Source organism: Aquarana catesbeiana, linkage group LG04 (assembly GCF_042186555.1).
Source record: "Aquarana catesbeiana isolate 2022-GZ linkage group LG04, ASM4218655v1, whole genome shotgun sequence".
Lineage (NCBI taxonomy): Eukaryota > Metazoa > Chordata > Amphibia > Anura > Ranidae > Aquarana > Aquarana catesbeiana.
In genome coordinates, this window is record NC_133327.1 from 410066357 (window position 1) to 410089688 (window position 23332).

General features: G+C 43.6%; 1 protein-coding gene across 18 annotated transcripts in view; it reads right to left on the reverse strand.

Moving 5' to 3' along the window:
* The window catches only part of EPB41L2 (erythrocyte membrane protein band 4.1 like 2), a 365575-nt gene that overhangs the window by 257271 nt on the left and 84972 nt on the right, over positions 1 to 23332 (reverse strand). For 15 of the 18 annotated variants that reach the window (XM_073627268.1, XM_073627272.1, XM_073627278.1 and 12 more), the window contains exon 2: positions 9110 to 9179. The exons of 1 other annotated variant lie outside the window; for it this stretch is intronic. The gene's annotated coding sequence lies outside the window, so the exon portion shown is untranslated. The remainder of the gene's footprint in view (positions 1 to 9109; positions 9180 to 23332) is intronic. 2 more of the 18 variants (XM_073627264.1, XM_073627266.1) reach the window with 1 other exon arrangement.

The window sequence follows — 23332 nt, forward strand, 5'->3', positions numbered from 1 at the left end:
GACTTCGTAAAGCAGAATGGAATATTGGACCTTGTGAGAGTAGAACTGGATGCAGCGGAAGAACCCAAGGTTTTCCCACTGCCATCTTTACGATCTCTGCATACCAAGGTTGTCTGGGCCAAGTCAGGGCCACTAGAATGACCGACTTTGCTTCCCTTTTGACCCTCCGAAGGAACTGCGGAAGAAGCAGAATTGGAGGAAAGGCATATATCAGAGAGTACCGAACCCATGGAATCGTTAAGGCATCTGACCCTTGTGCTAGCAGATCCTTTGTTCTTAACACAAAGCTGTCCAGTTTTTTCTTGAACCTGGACGCAAACAGGTCTACATCCGGGGTACCCCAATTTTGACATATGGTCTGAAATATGTCAGGGTGTAGAGACCATTCTCCTGGACACAGCTGCTGGCGGCTTAGAAAATCCACCTGCCAATTTTCTACCCCTGGAATAAAGACTGCAGACAGGCAAGGAATATGCCTCTCTGTCCAGAGACAAAATGTGATTCACTTCCCTTTGGGCATCCAGGCTCCTGGTGCCTCCATGGTGATTGATATAAGCCACAGCCGTGGCATTGTTGGACTGTATCCGCACAGGATGACCCTGTAGTCCGAAAGTCCAGACCTTGAGGGCTAAACGAATTGCCCGAATTTCCAGAATGTTGATGGGCAAGGGCTTTTCGGCTCTGGACCATCTTCCCTAGGTGGAAGCTTCTTCCAGAACTGCACCCCAGCCTATTAGGCTGGCATCTGTGGTTACGAGTTTCCAAGTAACTGGGACAAAGAACTTTCCTTTTAGAAGATTCTTGGTCAGTAACCACCAATTGAGGCTCTGGCGCACCCCTGGGGATAGGCACATTGGAAGATCCTAGGCTTGAACCCTCTTGTTCCAGGCAGAGAGGATGCTGCTTTGTAAAGGTCTCGAGTGAAACTGGGTGTAAGGGACAGCCTCAAAAGAGGCGACCATCTTCCCCAATAGTCTCATACATAGTCGGATAGAGGGTTTTCTCTTTGCTGAGACTACCTGGACCAAATCTTTTATGGCCCTGGCTTTTGACCTGGGTAAGAACACTCTGCTTTTGACTGTGTCTATGACCATGCCCAAATACTCCAGCCTCTTTAGGGGCTGCAAGGAGGATTTCTCTAGATTGAGGACCCAGCCTAGGTACTCTAAGTACTTTACCATGCAGGGCACATTGTGGCTTAGGCGTGTTACAGACTGTTCTGAGTAGCAAATCGTCCAGATAAGCTGTCACAGTTATGCCCTGAGCCCTTAGATTTGCCAGGGGCGAGGCTAGAACTTTTGTGAACACTCTAGGAGCAGTAGCAAGACCAAAAGGAAGGGCCAAAAATTGAAAGTGGCGCTGATCCACCGCAAACCTTAGGAATCTTTGGTGAGCGGAAAATATTGGCACATGCAAATATGCATCCTTGATGTCTATTGATGCCATAAATTCTCCCCCCTGAAGGGTGGAGACTACTGAGCGGATAGACTCCATGCGGAAAGGACGAATGTCTAGAAATTGATACAGGTCTTTTAGATCCAAAATAGGTCTGACATCTCCGTTTGAGGTTTGAGTAGAACCCTGAGCCTTACTCTTCCGGGGCCACCTCTATAATTACCCCTTGGGATAACAGATGTTCTAAAGGCCAGAAGCAAGGGCCTTCTTTTTTCTGGATCCCTGGGGACTCTTGACTTTAGCAAACGAGATGGCGGAAGCTCCCGGAACTCTAGTTTGTAGCCCAGAGACACCGTGGAGGCTACCCATTAGTCCTGAATCTCTTCCCACCAGGCACCTGCAGCAGTCTTCCCCCCACTTGGCTGAGCGGGGGCACCCCTTCATAGGGAGGCTTTGGGGTTCTGTTTACCAGATCTTGGACCCCAAGGCTTCTTTTGCCCTTGGGCTTGACTTTGGACCTTTCCCCTAGTATTTGATTGGGGAGGCCATTGCCATTGCCTGGAGGATGAGGCTCCAGGGGCTGGGGACAGAGAATGTCTAAATGAAGGACGTTTACCCTTCCTTTTGACCAGTAACAACGTGGTTTTACCTCGGAAATTTTCTGGATATATTTGTCCAGATCATCCCCAAACAGGCGTTGTCCACAAAACGGGAACCCAGTTAAATATTTTTTGCATGAAGCTTCAGCTGCCCAATGCTTAAGCCAAAGGGACCTGCACATGTGTACCAGCAGGAGAGTGAGGGGAGATGCTTGCTGAGCAAAATCCATAATGGCATCAACCATGAAACACAAGGCTTTAGGAAGTTCTGCATAAACCTCGGCCTCCTCAGTGGAAAGGAGGCTAAGCACCTGCTTCATTTGTTCCTTGAGGAACTGGCTAATGCCAATTGCTGCAACCGTAGGCTAGACCACAGCGCCCACCACAGAGAAAGAGGCTTTAAATAAAGTTTCCAGCTTTTTGGCAGTTGGATCCTTAAACCCTTGAGCATTGTCCACAGGACAGGTCAGGCTCTTATTCACACAAGAAACAGCCGCATCTATGGCTGGGACTCCCCATTTCTTGGTGAAACTTTCCTCCACCGGATAAAGCATAGAAAACCTTTTAGGAGGAGAAAAAAGTTTATCTGGGTGACCCCAGTGCTCATACAACAATTCATCCAGTAAAGGATGAGTTGGGAAGGCATACGCAGCCTGTGGGATTTCCGGGACCCCAGGGAGAAAACAGGGGAAATGGCAGCCTCAGCAGAGGGCAATCTGTATGTGGAATGCACCAATTCAGTATAGTATTGCACCTGTGCTTTGAGCGCCTAGGAGGTAGAAGACAGCTTCTCCTCTTCCCCTGATTCGTCTGACTGCACCTGATCCCTGTCCTCTGATAGGGATCTTTCCACATCATCAGAATGCTCAACCGATAGGGAACCCAAAGCAGAGGGAGGGGATCTACCCCTTTTCCTGCTATTTTTTTAAGGAAGCTGTGACAAAGGTAGTAATCCTTTCTTCCAAACCATCCAATGCAGCCTTTAAAGCGTCTTCTGTGACATAAACAGGGACTGAAACATTGGGAGAGGCTGCAAAACCTGACAGGGGTACAGACTCATCCTGTGAGGCTGCCTCTAGTCTTTCAGGGGGGGGGATGGTATCCTGCAAGCATGTCCAGAACCCCTAGATGTAGGCGGTGATTTCCTGGTGCCTCTTTTACCTCCCCCTGAAGCCTTCTTACTCCTAGGCTGCAAAGAAGAGGTACTAATGTAAAGTGCAATCACTGTTGTGCTATAGTCTTATAATATAAACATTAGCTATAAACTGCACAACCTGATGCCGAGTAGGTGTCTTAGGTTTGCCAGGATCTGATCCACTGGGATGCTTACTAAGCCCACAGCTCTGTGTCCCACTGCTTACAGGAGCTCTGGCGCTTTGGGCTTTTAAAACGGCCGCTTTGCGTCTGCGCACTGGTGCGCCGTGCATGGCGCTGCAACCACGCCCCCCTCCTTCCCCGCCGTCCCTGCTGTAAAAGCTTGCGCGTGCATAGGGCCATCATGGCAGCGCCAGGGCGAGGGGGGAGAAAGGAGACCATCAGATGACTGCGTGGGACCCCCGGACAGCGTGGGATCCCCCCCCCCTTTGTGTTCATGTGGCAGAGCCTGCAGCGGAAGAGGTGAGCAGCATTCACAGACCAGCTTCACTGAGCATGTATCCTGGAAGGCATGTAAGTATACACCAGGTTGTCTCTTACTCCCTCTAGTGGTGAAAACCTAGTAAGACATACAACCACTCAGAAGATAATACATAACATGTAAACTTTAGGATTGTCTTCACTTACCTTATCCCCGCAGCAAGAACTGCTGAGAACAGACAGATTCCAGCCTTCACGGCGGGTAGCATTGTGCCAACCTTCAGGGTTCTGGGTTCCTACTCACAGGATCCTCTTCCCTGGACCTGTAGAAGACTCTGCCAGAAACTTTTCGTGCCACTGTTATATTAGTACACCAAAGCCTGGATCCCAGAGCCCAGACCTCCAAGGAGAGACATTACAGGCAAAACCTCGTTTCTTCTAATCACGAGCCCCGGGTAGCATCCATCTTAGGCGTTTTAGCATTGGCCCGAGGTATGGATCCGGTTGTATAGCTCCTACGTCCTCGCAGACCAAACAGAGTTTTCTTCTTAGCACATCTTCAATGTGACCAACCACCCTAGACACTGGTGAAAAAAACTGAGGTACTCTCCATGTGGGAGGGGTTATATAGGGGAGGAACTCACTTTGTAATTAGGGTTACCAGTGTCCAATCACCTGAAGGTACTATCTAACCCACTAAGTAATTACCAAGCCTCTGTGTCCCGTGATGTATGAACAAGAAAGTGGTGTTTTTAGTGCCCTGTATGCATAAGGCCTTAAAGTAAAATGTTTGAAATACAGTATATGTAAACACAAAACAATTAAAGTGGAAGTCCATGCAAAAACTAAAATCCCTGCATCTATAGTCACCACAGATCTAACACTAACCTCTCTATTCCTGTAAAGAAAAAAGGAGTATACATACCTTTTTGGAAGCCGATCCAACCCACTCCAACCGGATCCCACGCTGAGCTGTCAGCCACAGCTTCAATGTAGAGGCGAGTGCAGAGGAGACAGATGACAACAGAAGCCCCATAGTAACTCTATGGGCGACATCACTTTTTTATTATCATTATTAAACAAGATTTATATAGCGCCAACGGTTTGCACAGCGCTTTACAAAATGAGGGCAGACAGTACACTTACAATACAAATCAATACAGGAGGAATCAGAGGGCCCTGCTCGTTAGAGCTTACAATCTAAATGGGAGGTCAAGTGGAAACAAAAAAGGTAATAACTGTGGGGGGTGAGCTGATGGAGAAAATTAAAAAACAGTTGTTAGGTGTGGGTAGGGTAGGCTTCTCTGAAGAGAAGGGTTTTCAGGGATCGTCTAAAAGCTAAAAGAGTAGGAGATAAGCGGACAGATTGGGGTAAAGCATTCCATAAGATTGGAGAGGCTTTGGAAAAGTCCAGGAGGCGAGCATGGGAGGAGGTGATGAGGGAGCTAGAGAGCAGAAGTTCTTGAGAAGAACGAAGAGAACGAGTTTGTTTGCATTTAGAGACTAGGCTAGCGATGTAGCTGGGGGCTAAATTGTGGATGGCTTTGTACGTAGTTGTTATTTCACAGCCGTTGTCGGCCATGTCATCTGCATAGCTTCCGCCGCTGGAGAGCGGATCAGGTCAGCTTCCAAAAAGGTATGTATACTCATTTATTCTTTACAGGGATAGAGGGGTAAGTGAAAAAAGAAGAATTAAAAGTTAATTAGAACCGCTCTCTCTTGAAAAATAATTAAAATACAAGTGCTCAAAGTGCATAGACCAATGTCAGCAAACACAATATATGTGTAAAAATTTATGTGTACCGTCCACAAATTTATCTGATTAAGTGTCCAAATCAAAATAATCAAAAAAACAAAAACAAAACAAAAAAACAAAACAAAAAAAAAAAATCGAGATTTAATCAACAAATTGAGGTAAACACAGATAAAATATCCATAACAGCTTGAGCATGATACGTCACTTCCACTGTTTGTAACGCAGCTGGAACGCTAACGGCATCTCCAACACATGGTCGTGTTAAGCTGTTATGGAGATTTTATCTGTTTTTACCTCAATTTTTGATTAAATTTCACATACTTTAACATGGAAGCCCTTTTCTTCTTTTAAATCCTTGGCATCCACTCGGATCGATGCTGTGGTTATGATTATTTCCACATCAGGATTTCCTACAGGCATTTTTTAGTACCTGGAATAGGTTTCTTGGGATCCTGATTGAACATCCGTCCAGACCGGAGCTGTGGCTGTGAGATTTTCCATTGGCATTATTCACAAGGATATAAGACTACTTGTAATGGGTGTCATCAGATTCTGGCGAGTAGGATGTGTGGCTGGGGATGGAAGACCTACTCCCTTGCTGTTCACCAAGAATTGGAAGGTCCACGTGCACATTTTGATTTTTGAGTATTTTGATTTGGACACTTAATCAGATAACTTTGTTGACGGTACACATACATTTTTACACATATATATTGTTTGCTGAAATTGGTCTATGCACTTTGAGCACTTTATTTTTCGAGAGAGAGCAGTTCTAGTTAATTAACTTTGAAATTAATTATTTTTTTTTTTACTTATATACTTACGAGCTGCTCCCATTATTCATTTTACCATTATACTTTGTTTTTTTTCCCATTTGCACAGGTTTGGTGGTGGGGGTTTATACTTCCACACATACACACTTTTTCATAGAGCAGTAAGTGTTAGATCCGTGGCAGCTATAGATGCAGGGATTTTAGTTTTTGCATTGACTTCCACTTTAACTTCCAGTATTTGCTCCCTTTTGTCCAATTAAACAAGCCACCAATAGTGCGTTGCTATATCTATTTGAAAAAAGCAAACAGTGTCCACTGGTCATGTCAAATTCAGAACTGTCCTGTGCACATGTTAACTCTGAGTCTATACAGTCCTCCTATTTGCTTATCATTGACTACACAATAGTTAGTGTGTGTGTTGTGAAGATGAGATGAGATGAGCGGTAGGGTTTGAGTAGTTTAGCTAAAGACAACGGGGTAGATATTACACTATTCCATTCACAAAAATGCTCCCACATCTAAATGACAGGGCACATTAACAGCCACTGATTTATGCAGAAAATGCTTTAGAAATTTTGAATGTAATACCTTTTCTGCTTGTATAATACTGAAGGCCACATCACTTTTTTTCTTTTTCCCTGGAGCACAGCCCAGGTTGGGGACAGGACTAAATAAGAGCTGATAACTTGCCTTGTGATGTTGCCTCAGCTTCTTCAAGCCCTTCACCAGGCCGTGCACAGCAGAGTGGAGAGGTCAGTCAAGGATCTGATCCACCCAAAGGAGTTGGTGGGCAGATCAGATCGTTGACTGACAGTTTCGATGCACTTTGCACGGCCTGGGGGGGCCTGCAAAAGCTGAGGTGACGTCATAGGACATGTGACCTGCTCCGGCTTAGCTCAACCCCCAACCTGGGCTGTAGTAACCAGTTAGAGATTTTCTTCACAGTAAGCCCTGTGTAGACATGGCTTATTTACATAGCAGAGGAGCATGTGCAGTGTGGTGGATAAAGTGCAAGGGCTCTATGAGCTTGCAGATGATTGCCACCACACTATTAGTGACTGTGGGCTACAATCGTAACTTATTTATAAATTAAGATTTTTAGAGCTCAACAAAGGGCACAGACACATTATAGTAATTATAAAGAAAAGGTTTTTTTTTTAGTTTAGTGACACTTCATCCACGTTGCTTGTTAGGATCGAGGAATCTGTTCCTTTTTTTTTTTTTTTAATTCAGCCTACCAGCTCCACTGATTTAGGTTAAAGTGGATGTAAACCAGATTAATGAAATTTTAGCTAGGCACATATATCTACAGCGTTTTCTTATCTCTCTCCAAAGCCCTAAGTCCCATAGCTGTCTCTTGCTTCATAGCTCTGTTATCAGCCTGATAACGTCACTCGTTCTCCGAGAAGGGAGATAGAAGTGTGTGTTGGGGGAGGTTGCTATAAATAGATTAGCAGTCAGCTTGTCGTCTAAGAGCAGAGCTGTGCACATTCCTTTCTTCCTCTGCCAATGAGGAGAGGGTGTGTGTGTGCGCCTTTCCTCCAATCAGCTGTCTTGGCTGTATGCCAATAATCCATTCCCAGTGCTGACCAGTAAGAGAAAAACATTAACACGCAGAGTACTTTCTACAGGATATATACAGATGAAGACAGCAGATATACATGTAAAACTTATGTAGAGAGATTTGTTTCATCCCTGTGTATCATCTGAGGCTGTTCACTTCACTGGGTATATGGAGGGTTTACATCCACTTTAACTATTGACATCACTGTTTGAGCAGCTGATGACTACACATGCACAAAGCAGTGGTAGACTCATTCCATCCACAACTCATGTGTCAGTGTTTATTACATTTCTGGAACTTCAGTGTCATGAGCTGTGTGCTCTTTTGATTATTAAGGCCCATACACACAATACGAAAATCAGATGAAAAAATTCGTACGACTTTCGGATCTTTAGTATGGTGCTTTCAACAGCCGATTTTGCTTTTTCGTCAGACAAGAGCTGGATGTGCAGACTAACATTTTTGCCAGATGTGAACTCAACGTCAGATTTTCATTTCATTAGCAAGGTTTTCGTACGGAAAAAAAAAAAAAAAAAGGAATAGCAAGACTACGCATGCTCAGAAACAAAAGAATACATACAAAACTATTCAACACATTAGGTCACTTCTGACGCTGTATTCTGTCCTACGAAAATTTTCGGATTGTGAGTAACCTCTTCATTTTCAACATGAGACTAGCATGCCACCAAAAAATGGACGTTCGGTCTTCCGAAAATCTAAGCGTGTGTACAAGACTTTAATGTGTTCATGTTACTTTTGTGTAGCAGCAACAGTGGGAACACCCCATCCAGGGTAGGAATGCAAAAAACCAAAAACTATAACAGAAATGTTTTACTACTGTAGTCCTCATGGAATAAAGCTAGCAGGAAACTCAGCACAACTGGCTACCACCATGTTAGGGTGTACTGTCCCTTTAGAATATTAACTTCAGCATACAGCTTTACCACGGTGTGTTTAGAGGAATAATCTGACAAGTTAGCACACACAGCAAGCTTTTTTAAATTTTTGCAGAAAGCTCCCCCACAGGTGCAAGCTTTGACCCTGCCTGCACTGTACGTAGGATCACACATTCATCCTCCGATATCTCTTCAGAACAGCCAAGGTGAAGAAGAGTCACATTGCCATTATTTGGTTTTCTCATTTGTAGCTGTCATACCATGGCTGTAATAAAAACAGCAAACATGACAACCAGAATACTTAAATAATGATGCCTATTGCAAAGGTCAGTGGTCTGCATAATACTGTGATGAAAGAAAACAACCTACACAAACAAAAAAATAACAGTAACATTGGAAAATGTAGAGAAGCAAAGTAAGCAGAAAGATGTGCTTGAATATTTCTGACAGTAAAAGAATAACTTGCCTTCATGTCACATGTACGTATTTTTGCCAATGAGAGATTACCACTACTGCCAAACGTTTAAAAAAAAAAAAAAAAAAAACCTCACCTTATGACCTTATGAATCCAGGTTGTAGTGATGGGATGGACTGCAATGTCACTCACATGAGATTAAATATCTAGGAAAAAAAAAAAAAAAAAGAATAGAAAAGAAATGAACAGAGGAATATATAAAGTTATGACAAAGCATATATAGCCTGGTTTTACACAAGAGGAAATTGTGTGAAGGCATGACAAAGATTTGTTGAATTTTTCATTAATATATTAATGAGAGAACAGGAAAAAAAAAAATGATGGTTTTAGCCCACTCATACCATTTTGAAGTGATTGGTTGTTTTTTCCCCATTTATTGTGCTTTGATGGATAGCAGATGACTTTTAGAAGGTATGCGTTTTTAATGCCCCTCAAACGCCTGCCATTAATGCCAGTGTGAACTTGGCCCTAGGGTCCATACACACTGGCTTAAAGAATGCTGGTTCTACAGGAATTTTGCCTGTAGTAGCAACTCAATGTCCTCCTATGTGTCCATGCACATTAGGACGTCTAGAGGCATATTTTAGAGTAGGAAAAAAAACCCTTCTGCGGTTGTGTTTTTGATTTGCGCTTGACGGCAAAAAAAAAAAAAAAAAAAGCTAAAAACACACTCCTAATTCCTGTACACAAATGTTCTAGATGAGCGTTTTTTGTTTGTTTTTTTGAAATGCCGCAGCAAAGAAATTTGGAAAATTCGTTTTTTTTTTTTTTTCTGCCAATGGAACAGGCCTTTAAGCCCAGTGTGCATGAGACTAAAACTGTACTATTTTACCAAATATCTTTGCTGCGGCATTTCATGCCCATAAAAGAATGGGCACATTTTCACAAAACATATACTGGAACAGCTATGCCATACAATAAGGCTTAATGTACATAGGACGTTTTTACAACCTCTCGAACGATTTAACTTGACAGATAGTAACCCATGTTTAAAACGTCCGTTTCGCCGCGTTTACATGCCACGTTTAGGTTTAGAAACGGCTGTAAATGAAACGCGGCTAAACACGAGTTGCCGCGTTTGGCATCTGACACGTCGGAAACTTCGGCATCTGAACTAATTTTTTAGCCTGCAAAGAAAAGCCTATAAACACAACTGCCTAAAAACGACATTAAACAAACCTGTGTACATGTACACATAAGATAGCATTGTATGAATTCAGGGGCAGTTGAAAAAAGCATCCTACTGCCTCTGAACGTCCGTTTACCAGCAGCAGTGTACATGAGGCCTTAAGCTTACATCCATGTTGCAAGATTTTGTGTTTTATTTTAATATACAGTTAAATGTAAAAGAAATTACACCCCAAGGCAATTGTTGACTTTTTCCACATAAACAGGCAAATAATAGATCTTCATAAAAACAAACTACAGATATAGGTGATATATGTGCCTTTTCAAAAAAATATCAATGATGTAATGATGTTGTACTGTGGACAAATTACATCCTTGATACTGCCCTTTTTAGCCAAAATGACTAATGATATTCATTTTGAATAACTGCCTTCCATTCTCTGACATTAACTATGAAATATTTTACCCCTCCTGCGTGCAAAAATCGTTCAGTTGCAAGATATTTGTGTGTTTCCTTTCATGAAGCACCAGTTTCAAAATCCCCCTACAAAATTTCAACGTGCATCAAATCAGCGCTTTGAATAGGGCAGACTACAACACTCTACTTCATTTTGAGCAATTTCTTGGTGGATTTGCTATTGTGCTTGAGATAACTTGTTGACATTTCCATTTCAGGTCAACTTAAAGTTTGCCTCACATCCTTACCAAGCACAGTGTGATACTATTGACAAGTCACTCAATGATTGCAAGCTGCACAGGCCCTGAAGCAGCAGAGAACCCCTAAATCATAACATTCCTACCATCGGGCTTCACAGTTATGAGGTTCTGCTCCTGAAACGCTGTCTTCAGTTTGCTCCAAACATGTCTATTGTTAATATGGCCAAACTCTGTCATTGATTCATCAGTCCACAGCACATTGCTCAAGGCCTGGTCCTTCCCTATATGTTCAATATGTTTAAGTGTACACACTGTTTATATAAAATATCCACATAACTATATGCTCCTCAATAGATTACAAAATCATATAAACCTTTGCAAGTCCTTCGTCGGATTTAGTGATTTATCTCCCCTGTACTGGAGCTGCTATAATCAAACTATAATGACAAACATTATCCTATTTTGGACCGAAATGTAAAGAGATTACTTTCAGCAGTTACAATAACACAAGTGAACAGAAAATTATTAGCTGAAACTATTTTTCATTCTTCAAAAAAGGGTCTTCTAATTATTGACTGTCAATCAGCACTCTCCTATGTAAGCGGACAATTCCTCTTTTTGTGCTATGAGTGCACCCAAGCATATTCAGTCCATGGATAGTACAATCACATGGCTAAGACACGGGAATCGCCACATACAGTTTCTGTAACAAGCTATGTGCTCAGCGATAAGTACACTTCATTAAAGCAAAGAAAGTTTTGCAGCTGACAATAGAAATCAATATGAATTAAACATAAACAGTTATATATATATATATATATATATATATATATATATATACACATACACATACACACATACATACATACATACACACACACACACACACATATATATATACACTCCGATCTCACAGTGAGACGCACACGCACGTTATACTTACTTGCTCTGTTGCAGTGGATTTGCACAGGGCAGCCCCGATCCTCCTCTTCTCGGGTATCTCTTCAGCTCTCCTGGCCCCTCCCTCCTGTTTAATGCCCCCACAGCAAGCAGCTTCTATGAAGGCACCTGAGCCGAGTCACAGCTCCTTGTGTCCATTCAGATACGGAGCCCCGGACCCGGCCCTGCCCCCTCTCTCCCCCGATTGGCTAGCTGACTTGAACAGCAGCAGCCAATGAAGCCACTGCTGTGTCTCAGCCAATCAGGAGGGAAAATCTTGGATGGCTGAGACGCTCGTGGACATCGCTGGACAGAGATGGGGCTTAGGTAAGTATTAGGGTTGCTGAGGGGGGCTGCTGCACACAGAAGGCTGTATGCATGAAGATAAAAAACCTTCTGCCTTTACAACCACTTTAAGTCTATATGGGAGTCCCAAAAACATCAAAGACCTCCCGAAATTCTTCATTCTGGGCATTCAGTTTGAATCACTAGGAAATATGTTAATAGTCAATATAAAGCAAATTGAAGCTATGCAAATAGGTACTGCCACACCTGTGTCAATGCAAGTGAATAGCAATAGTATGAAATTAAGAAGACTCCTAGCAAAGCTAAACATTTACATCAAACGGATTTCATATATATAAGCCCATAGCTGTACTTTGGTTGGTTGGTATGAGTGCTTTGTGCACTGGTCCAAATCATTTGGTGGAGGGGGATTATAGTGTGGGGTTGTTTTTCAGGGGTTGAGCTTGGCCCCTTAGTTCCAGTGAAGGGAACTCCTAAGGTGTCAGCAAATCAAGACATTTTGGAAAATTTCAAGCTCCCAACTTTGTGGGAACAGTTTGGGGATTGCTCAGTCCTGTTCCAACATAACTGTTCACTAGTGTACAAAGCAAGGTCCATAAAGACAGCGATGAGCGAGTCCTGACCTCAACCCCATAAAACACCTTTGGGATGAATTAGAGCAGAGGCTGCAAGCCTGGCCATCTCGCTCCAACATCAGTGCCTGACCTCACAAATGTGCTTCTGGAAGAATGGTCAAACATTCCCATAGACACACTCCTAAACCTTGCGGACAGCCTTGCCAGAAGAGTTTAAGCTGTTATAGCTGCAAAGGGTGGACCAATTCAATATTGAACCCTACGGACTAAGACTGCCATTCATGTGCATGTAAAGGCAGGCATTCCAATACTTTAATATATTGTATTTTAACTGTGTATTTAGAGGTTTGCCTGGAGTTCTAATTTGAAACACAATGGAGAAAAGTTTAGCCACAAACATAGCAAAAATACTAATTTACATGCAAATATCTATATGGGGTGAAAAGAACCACTACTTTGTAAAAGTATGAACAAAAAACCACTTAGTGAGCTAACAATGCTGGGTTACAGGAGCTTATTGAGCAATAGTGGACTTGGAAGCAGCATGTCCCTTGCCAGATCCTGAGCTTAGAACAAATAGGGAGTGCATCTTCCTAATCAAGGCTGTTGCATTGAGGTAGATTCTGATGGCTCTGACTACGTCCAGGCAATGAATGAGTAATTTCATTTGGGGAAAGGACACCTGTCCTTTCAGAGTGATTAAGACAAGACCTGATTGTAGAGGCCAGAATCAGAAGCACAGAATAATCTCCGAGATTGAAGTACCTGTGTTCACACCAGGCAAAGGAAGATTTCCAGGTATAATAAAATAATTTTTCTGGAAGTGGCTTTTTATGCTTTTGGCAAGGCAGGAATGACAGATTCAGAGAAACATCTAAGACCTGCGCTTCAACAGGGACGTCATTAAAGCTAGTGACTGAAAAGCAGGATGAAATAAAGGGCCCTGAGATAGCAGGTCTGGCCTGTTGGGAAGAGTCCATGCGTTCACTCCTAGTAGTCTGAGTATGTCTGTGTACCATGTTCTTTTAGACCAGTTTGGTGAAATGAGAACCACCACCTTTTTCTGTTGCTCCATTTTGAGAAGCAGACAAAGTTGAATTTGCAGTGGAGGGAAAGGCATAGATTAGCCTGAACAGAGACCAGGAATTTATCAAAGCATCCAATGCCAGTGCCCCTTGCTCTCCTGGCCACAAACAGAGGTAGCTTGTTGTTGGAACGGGAGGCCAGGATATGTACATCTGGGGTCCCACATCTCTGTCATATCAGGTGGAAGATGTTAGGGCAAAGAGCCCATTCCCCCTTGATCCTGGAAGTTGAGGATGAGGTAATCCAGCTGCCAGTTGTCCAACCTGGGATGTAGACAGTAGAAATCATAGGACAGGGAGTATCCATCCACAAAATGATTGATTTGCTTTGAAGATTGCAATAAAGAGATAGATCTATCGGTAGGAAAGCGGCTATACTGGTTGAGGCTACAACCATGATCCCAGTATTAATTTTTAGGGCCAGCGATTCTCTTTCATGTAAAAGTACTGAGCAGCCCTCCCATACCACCGCCACTTTTACCGGGCTCTCCTTAGGGGTCGGAAAGCCAAGCAACAATGTGGCTGGTGGCATCCAGCTCCAATCTCACTGTGAGAAGAACTAAACCGGTTCCTCCAATTTTGTGACATCAGAACCTGGAAACGACGACTATTTTGTCACTTCCTGTTACGGCTCTTTGTTTAGTGGCCGCATAGCATTGACAGAATGATCTGTGTCTGATTGGCTGCATTTGAGCCCAAAGGAGATGGGGGTCCTGTCATTTCTATTGCTGTCAAAAGGGATGTTTACATTCCTTTTGACAGCAATACAAGTAATCAAAACATTTTCTTTAAACAAATATAAAAATAAAAAAGAAGAAATACATGCTCACACACAGAGGCGAACGCACATGTAAACAGTGATAGCACTACACATGTGGGGTATCACAACGAACATCAGAGTGAGAGCAATAATTCTAACACCAGACCTCCTGTGTAAATTTAAATTGGTAACCTGCAAAGGCTTTTAAAACGCCAACCATATAATTTAAAGCGGAGCTCCACCCAAAAAAGGAACTTCCGCTTTAAGTTATGGTGACCCCCTGACATGCCATTCATTTTTTTTTGGGGGGGGGGGGCAGCTCCCACTTCCTCACGAGGCTCCGCTGGGGCATGCACATGGGAGTATTCTTGTTCCGTTCATGGCAAATGGCTGACAGCGGTCTTTTACCACATGATCACTCCGTCAAAATTATGGAGCGATCACTTGTAAACAAACACCCACCATATTCTCTAGGGCCTTTGCTTGAAAAAAATATATAATGTTTGGGGGCTCCAAGTAGGTTTTCACATGTGAGAAGTGTCAGAATTGGCCCAGTATTGAAGTGGTTAAAGGCTGCATGGCTCCTGGTGGCCTCTTGGTGGTTGAGGAAGGCCACAACTGTAGCATTGTCTAATTGCACCATTTTTGGGGGTCCTTGAAGAAGAGGGGTCCAGTATTGCAGAGTTATCTTTATTTCTGCAAACTCCAGTGTCCCGATTATCAGTGCAGCCCCATCAGTGCCGCATCAGACCATCATGATGGCAAAAGGGTGGAATTAATCGCCCAAGTAAGATATATGGGCTGTGAGTGGAAGCGACGGTAAAGCAGGCAATCTATGGTGTAATGTAACAACTGGTAGTCCACATGAGACTAAGGTCTGAGGGGTTGAGTTTTAGCATCAAGTTTGAAGAGTTTACACTGTAAAGTAAATACATTCTAAGCACAGCCACAGATTTTACAGTAACAGTCACAAATAAAGGGTGACCCTGTCTTGTCTTACTTTTCCGTGGTGCTGGTCCCTTAAGTATGTTCATATTTATGCAAAACCTGCTAGATGCGTGTTTTCATAGCTGCTGCTGGATAAAGGCAGGGTGTAAAGCAGCCAATTTAAAGGCTTTTGGCAAGGCAAGTCTGCACCCGAACTCCATTATGTGCTATTCATCAATGATGTTCACGCCCACTTTCACTATTCTCTATGTATCAATCCAATACTAAAACCTCCTTACCCTCTTCATTTTCACCTGAAGGTCAACAGAGCAGAAATGCAGAAGAAAAAAAAAACTCCCCAACAGAGATACAAACAGTGGTAAAAGTAAGTTAAGACTCTTTATATGGGGACTGCAGACAATGTTAAATGTATACCATATGTAGGTTTATACTCTATTTAACCATGCACCTTTATGTCACGTTTAAAATTCGGTGCAATTTGGCCATGCTCATTTTAGCCTATATCTTCACGGTCCCAGGGTAGCCCTCATTTATACATTGCAAAGTTGGGAAATATGCTAAATGGAGCCTACAGTTTCACCATCTCATTTTAATGCTTGAAACCGTTTTGGCTTGCCTGTGAGATTCTGCAAGTAAAAGAACTAGGTCGGGTAACTACCTAAAAACTTTACAAGACAAATCAGCATAAAATCTATTAAAGTACCAACTTCTAAATATTTAATCCATTTGAGGAAGAAATTCCAGAATATTCTTATTTTCAGTGTTACATGATTATATTACAGAAATGAATATTATGCCCAATAACTATTTTGGAAACAGAGTCAATCACTTTGGTTCGATTCGAAAGACTGGGAAACACTTAGCGTTCATTCATTCTATAACTGCAGAACCTTGGTACACAGGAGCAGCATTCTGATCATGTGTGGAACATTTCATCGCCATGCAGCTACAGTTCACCCCTATAAAAAAAAAAAAAATCAGAAGTTTATGGTAATCATTTAAAAACAAGTAACCCGGGGCACATGCGCGGCGGAACCGAGGAGGAAGCAAGGGCTGAGAGCTCCGTGAGCCACGGAGACTAACGGCACTTCCCCGGGGCGATCAACACAGGTTTTCTACCTAATTCATCCCCGCACCCCCGGCGGAACACTCAGCGCATGACGGGACCTAAAAATCGTCGTGGAAAACCGGCCCAAAGATCACTAACGACATATCTGCTGAGAGAGAAGGAGAAAAACATGCAGGCCCAAGATGGCGCCCGGAAGACACAGGCACATTCTCCTACAGCAGCCTCCTCACCACCACACTCCCCGGGAGACAGTGAGTACACGTTGCAGCTTACTAAGGCTGATCTGGATGAGAGTCTGACTTTAATGTATGACAAGATTGCCCAGAAATTTCAATCAGAGCTTCACAAATCTACAAACACACTGTCCCTTGAGATCGCAGCATTAGGTAGTAGAACTGATTTACTGGAGACTAAACATGACGAGCTCTCCTTAGTGTACTCTGATCTCAGAAAGGAGCATGAGTCCCTGTCTGAAACGGTCCTGCAACTCCAAGCCCACATTGAGGACCTCGACAACAGGAACCGTCGCAACAACCTTAGGGTGCGAGGAGTGCCTGAATCGGTCACCGATCTACTACCCACTGTACAGAAGATATTTCAATCTCTCTTGCCGGACTCCCCGTTGTCGGCCTTTTCCTGTGACAGGATTCATAGGGCCCTTCGCCCTCCCCCTCCTCCTGAGAAACCACCAAGAGACATAGTGCTTTGCCTTAAGGACTTCTTGATCAAAGAGGAAATTCTCAGAGCCTCAAGAAACACCCCTAATATTCGCCTGGAAGGCATTCCGATTCAAATGTACCCGGATATCTCCCCTACCACCCTAGATAAGCGCAGGAAGATGAAAGAGGTTACATCGGGCCTTCAATCTGCCAGTATTCGTTACTGCTGGGGCTTCCCATTCAAGCTTCAAGTGCCCCATAATGGTACGACCTACACAGTAACCACGCTAGCAGAAGGAAAGGAATTGCTGGTGAAATTGGGCCTCCTTGATGCGGCTTCGCTGCCCAGACTACCTCCCACCCCACATCACTCAGCTATTTGGGCAACCCCTCCACCCAGAAGAGACCGCCGAGATCAACACCGTGACTGACAGCAATGCTCATTTTTTTCCCTTTTTTTTGTTTTTTTCATCTACCCTTTTTTCGTCTTGTTTTTCTCCCTCAAGGTAGCGTACTATGATCATCTCCCAACATGCCCAGAGGAATTTGGACTCTCCCGGCTCATTACGGATTCCCGGTTGCGTCCGCCTGATTGTCCCTACACTCTTCAACATTGGGGGCTGGCTGGCTCTCCGTCTGTTTAGTGATGTCTGAGCTGGTTGACTTCCCACAGGTAAACTTTTCCGACAAATCCACATTTGTACTGATGACACGGACACAAACAATCAGAGTGTTGGACCTTTTGGTCCGAATAGACACTTCTTTTTGGGTTTATGGAATGTCTTTCCCCATGACCCCCCTGAGCTATGTTTGGCCATTTTTTGGCCTGGTTTTCAGGTTTCTAGTTTTTTTGTTACTCTTTGTTTCTGGTTTTATTTTTTTGCTTTTTTTTGTGTTATACTTATCAGATGATTCCGTCATAGTGATATATGTGTTACTAACTCAGATTGATGATGCACACATTCCTGCGGGATTGCACGCCATGACTGTGTCACACCCTTGGAAGGGTTGTGTTGTTGTTTGGCTGCTCCTTCTCGGCTTGGACTCCTTATTGATCCTAACTGTCCCACCATTAATATATTATGGGTTTTAGAATAATTTCCCACAATGTAAAAAGGGTTCAATACCCCTCAAAAGCGGAGAAAAGCATTTAAAATGTATAAATCTCTTGGAGCAGATGTTATCCTACTTCAGGAGACTCATTTCTCTAGAGACAATCACCCATCATACTTTGATAAAACTTTTAATCAAAGCTACTTCACCACTTATGGGTCCAGGTCTAGAAGGGCGGCCATCTTTATTAAGAACTCTGTGATGTTTCAGGCTCAACAGATCTATAAAGATCCTAATAGTCGATTTGTGATAGTTCAGGGTTCCATCCAGAATAAACAACTAACCTTGGCCTCGGTGTATGCCCCAAATGCCTCACAGGCTACATTCTTTAAAGAATTTTTCCAGACCCTAGATAGGTTCCACTCCCCTCATATGTTAATTGGAGGTGATTTTTACTTAGTGGCCCACTCAGGACTTGATAGAAGCCGAACATGCCCAACCTCTAAGGCCTTTCCCAAATCCCTTCAACATTCCCTGAAGTCCTCTCAATTTATAGATGTTTGAAAAGCCCACAATATCGGCTCTAGGGAATACACTTTCTATTCCCACCCTCATGATAGTTACTCCCGCCTGGATTATATTTTCTGCACCCCCTCTTTGACAGTGAACTCTCCTACAGCTAACATACAAATTTGCCCCTGGCCAGACCATCACATCGTATCTACCCATATCTCCTGTTTAGGCCTCCCACATACAGCCAGGTCCTGGCGCCTTAACGACACACTACTCACTGATCCGGTGATCATTGCACAGTTGCTTGGACGCCTCAAAGAATATTTTAGCTCTATAATCTGGAGAATATTTCTCCCCTTTCCCTCTGGGCAGCCCATAAAGCTGTGATGAGGGACCACTTGATTGAAATTTCTACGACTCAGAAACGCCAAAAACAACAGGATACTCAAACTCACCCTAGAATTAGAACAACTGTACCATAGACACACTCAGACCCCTTCGCAGGAGTTGCTCCTTCAGATCACTGAAAAAAGGAGGGCCCTAGATGACATACTTTCAGGTCATATTGAGAAATCTCTTAGATGGTCTAAAGCTCGTTTCCTCCTTTATAGTAACTCCGCTCCACGATGTTTGCGCGAAAGCTCAAACAAACAGTCCACCCAACCGACTCACCTCTACAAATTAAAAAATCATCACGGTAACCTCACCTCCCATCCCAAACATGTTCTAAAAATTTTCTCCTCCTTCTATCAGAAACTTTTTTCTGGCCCGGACCCTTCTCTTCCTCCTCCCATGCAGTCTTGGCTGGATACTCTCTCGCTTCCTCGGCTTTCAGAGGAGCAATTGGGTATCCTCAATGCCCCCTGCTCATCAGAAGAAGTCGCCTCTATCATTTACTCTCTTAAACCCTCCAAAGCCCCAGGCCCTGATGGATACTCTGCCGTTTACTATAAAATATTTGCTGAATCACTACTTCCCACACTGACTAATATGTATAACCATATTCTCAAAGGAAAGCGATTCCCGGAAGAAATGCTGTTAGCAAACATGTCCCTCATTCCCAAACCCGGCAAAGATCATACCCTCCCTCAAAATTTCCGCCCCATTTCTGTTATAAATAATTACCTTAAAATATTCGGGAGGATCTTGGCAGACAGACTGGCTAAAAGTTATAACGACCCTGATATCACCCGATCAAACCGGCTTTATCCCCTCGAGGCAGATCACAGATAATATCCGTTTAGCCACCAATATACTACAGGACGCCCATATGAACTCAAACCAAGTACTACTTTTGAGTTTAGACATAAACAAAGCATTTGATAGTGTCCTCTGGACATATCTGGACTCAGTGCTATCCAAATTTGGATTTAGTGGGGCATTTATGCATGGCTTCAAAGCCCTTTACCATAACCCGAAGACCCGTATTAAGCTTCCGGGTTGTAACTCAGACTATTTTTCCCTGAGATGTAGTACTAGACAGGGGTGTCCATTATCCCCGCTTTTGTTTGCGCTAGCCATGGAGCCCCTGTCTAGATCCATCTCTAATGACCCAAACATTAAGGGTTACACGAAAGGGGATCAAGAATTTAAACTTAGCCTCTACACGGACGACGTACTTTTATTTATTTCAGACCCTCTACTCTCCCTCCCTAACCTTATGTCCTCCCTAGACTCCTTCCATAAATTAACGGGCCTGGGAGTCAACCCCTCCAAGTGTTCGGCTCTACCAATTCATCTCCCACAACTTTTATTGACCACTCTTAAAGATAAATTTAAAATTCTCATGGAATCATGCCTCCCTACAATATCTAGGTATTAAACAAGCCCCCTCTTTGAAACAGTTATATTCCTTGAATTATCCTCCAGCCTTTTCTAATGTCAAACACCTTTTAAATCAATGGTCCTCATATCGCATATCATTTTTAGGGAGAATTAAGGCAGTGAAAATGAACATCCTCCCCAAACTCCTGTTCCTCTTTAGATCCCTACCCCTATATGTTTCTCGCTCAGTTCTACTGAGGATTCAAACAGATCTGCTTAGATTTATATGGCAAAACAAAAAAACGCGAATGGGTCGTATACAGATGTATAGAGCTCAGGTGAGGGGAGGCTTGGGATGCGCAGATCTGTGGAAGTACTTCCTGGCATCACGTCTTATCCAATTGGCACAGTGGCATACCATCCCTGCCTCTATACCATGGCTACAATTTGAGCAGATCTCGGTGACTCCATACTACCTCCCGGGCCTTCTCTGGTCCCGCTCAATTCCTCCTAGAGATGTCACCCCATTAAATAATATAGTTGGCCAATCACTTTATTTATGGTCTCTCTATTGTAAAAAATTTAAGTTACAATCAGACGTGCCCCTTTTATCTTCCTTTTTGGGAGAACCCTCATTCCCCCCAGCCTTTTCCTCTAAATCACCATTCCTTAAATGGATTGCAAAGGGCCTGGTGAACCTTGAGTCTCTACTGCAGAACGCCTCCTTCTGTTCCTACGCTCACCTGCAGCAGACATACGATACGGGCAGATTCGAGTTTCACCAATACTTGCAAATTTGACACTTCTACTCAGCACTTAAGGTTGGGCCGAGTGGAGATGTCGAAGACTCCATTTGAACTTCTGTGTGGTGAAGCTGCGAGGGATAAGGGGACCATCTCCGTACTTTATCGATACCTCAATGATTATAACTCCCCTCAAAAATCCACAGCAATGGAGGCATGGGAGGTAGAGATGGCCCGGGAGGTCCCTGCTGAGGACTGGCAGGAAATGATAGACAACATGCACAAATGTACACGCTCAGTGTCAATTAAGGAAACGGTACTCAAACTTCACACTGGGTGGTACTACACCCCAGAGCGCCTCCATAGAATATATCCCCTGGTTCCTGGCACATGTTTTAGAGGATGCCAGGACAGGGGTACGTTATTACACACGTTCTGGAGTTGTAAAGCCTTGGACGCCATTTGGCACAAGACTACATCTCTCATAACGCTTCCCTCCGGAGTATCACTTACATTGACTTGTCAAATGTGCTTACTGTTTGCAGAGCTTCCAGCTGTTCCCCTCCCCATACAAAAATTAATCCACACACTTTTTAGTGCGATCCAGTGGGCAATAGCAATGAACTGGAAACGCCCCCACGTTTCTTGGTCGCAGGTAATTTCTCGTATGGAGTACATCAGGACTATGGAAAGAATACACCATACTCTCCTGGACTCCATGCACATATCTGACCGAAAGTGGAATAAATGGACAGCCCATCTGCTTAGTGACAGCCTAGAAGATCCCTCGGTGCCCGCAGCTGACTCCCATTAAACCAGATCATAATCCTACTTGATAGAACCAATTTGTACAATGCCTCAAGTGCTCCATAGCATTTATGCTCTTTGTATTACTGAAAATAACACCCTTGGGCCTCTTTCACACGGACGATCCGTATGTCCGTTTTTCATCCTTCCGTTTTCGGATGAAAAACGGACATACATTCATCCCTATGGAGCGTCGGATGTCAGCGGTGACATGTCCGCTGACATCCGACCTGCTCCGATCCGAAAAGTGTAACGGAGGAAAAACCTACTTTTCCATCTGTTTTCGGATCGGATCGGGTGACGACGGACACTACGGTCCGTCATCATCCGATCCCCCATAGGGGAGAGCGGCGCTCTGACAGGTCCGCCGCTGCACAGCGTGCAGCGATGGACCTGTCATCTTCCTGCTCAGCGGGGATCGGCGGAGCGATCCCCGCTGAGCAAGCGGGTGTTCACGGGGCGGATCATCACTGATCTGCCCCGTGTGAAAGAGCCCTTACTGTTTGATGGCATATTCAATTTACTAGAAGTGCACATTTGTCACAACTGTAAGCTCCCTTTTTCTTTTATTTGATTGTCTTTTCATTTTCTTTTTGTTTTGTTACTTCTGTTTTCATGGGCTCATTTTGTATTTTTATGAGAATTGTTATTTGCACTGTGTGTGATATATCATTTAACTGTAATGGGCTTTCTGGCCACCATAATTTTTGTCACCACTTTGCCTGTACACCCAGATGTTATATTTTCCTACAATAAAAACGTTTGTAAACGTAAAAACAAGTAACCCCCTACACACATGTACTTGACCCAAATACAGAAACAAAAAGGTTTCCGCAATGTTTTTGCAATGCTGTAATTAAGAGCATATCTCGAGGCACCAATAAACATGGGGAAAACAGGGCAAAACATTTCCTGCCTGCAGGTAGCCCTTGATCAAGCCGGCCGCTCTCCAGTAGACAGCTTAGAAAAGCTGGGCAAATCACTATAGTTTCCCTGCTCTGCCCCCTCCTCTCTCTACAGAGACTAGTCTGTGGTAGCTCCGTTTACAGGCATGTTTACACCATCACATTAAATAAGTTTGTTTTGTTTTTAAATGCACATCGTTTTTTTACTGCGGTGCATTATAGTGGCTGTACACCTCAGACATGAGAAATGAACAAAGAACTTCCCAATATAGTGTGTGCTAGCCTGAATCCAGAGCACAACGTGTGGTTCACCTCTGATCTCTCCTCTATCTGTATGAGTCACTTCTGTTTTTTTCCTGACAGAATAGTCTAGAGGGAGATGGTCTGC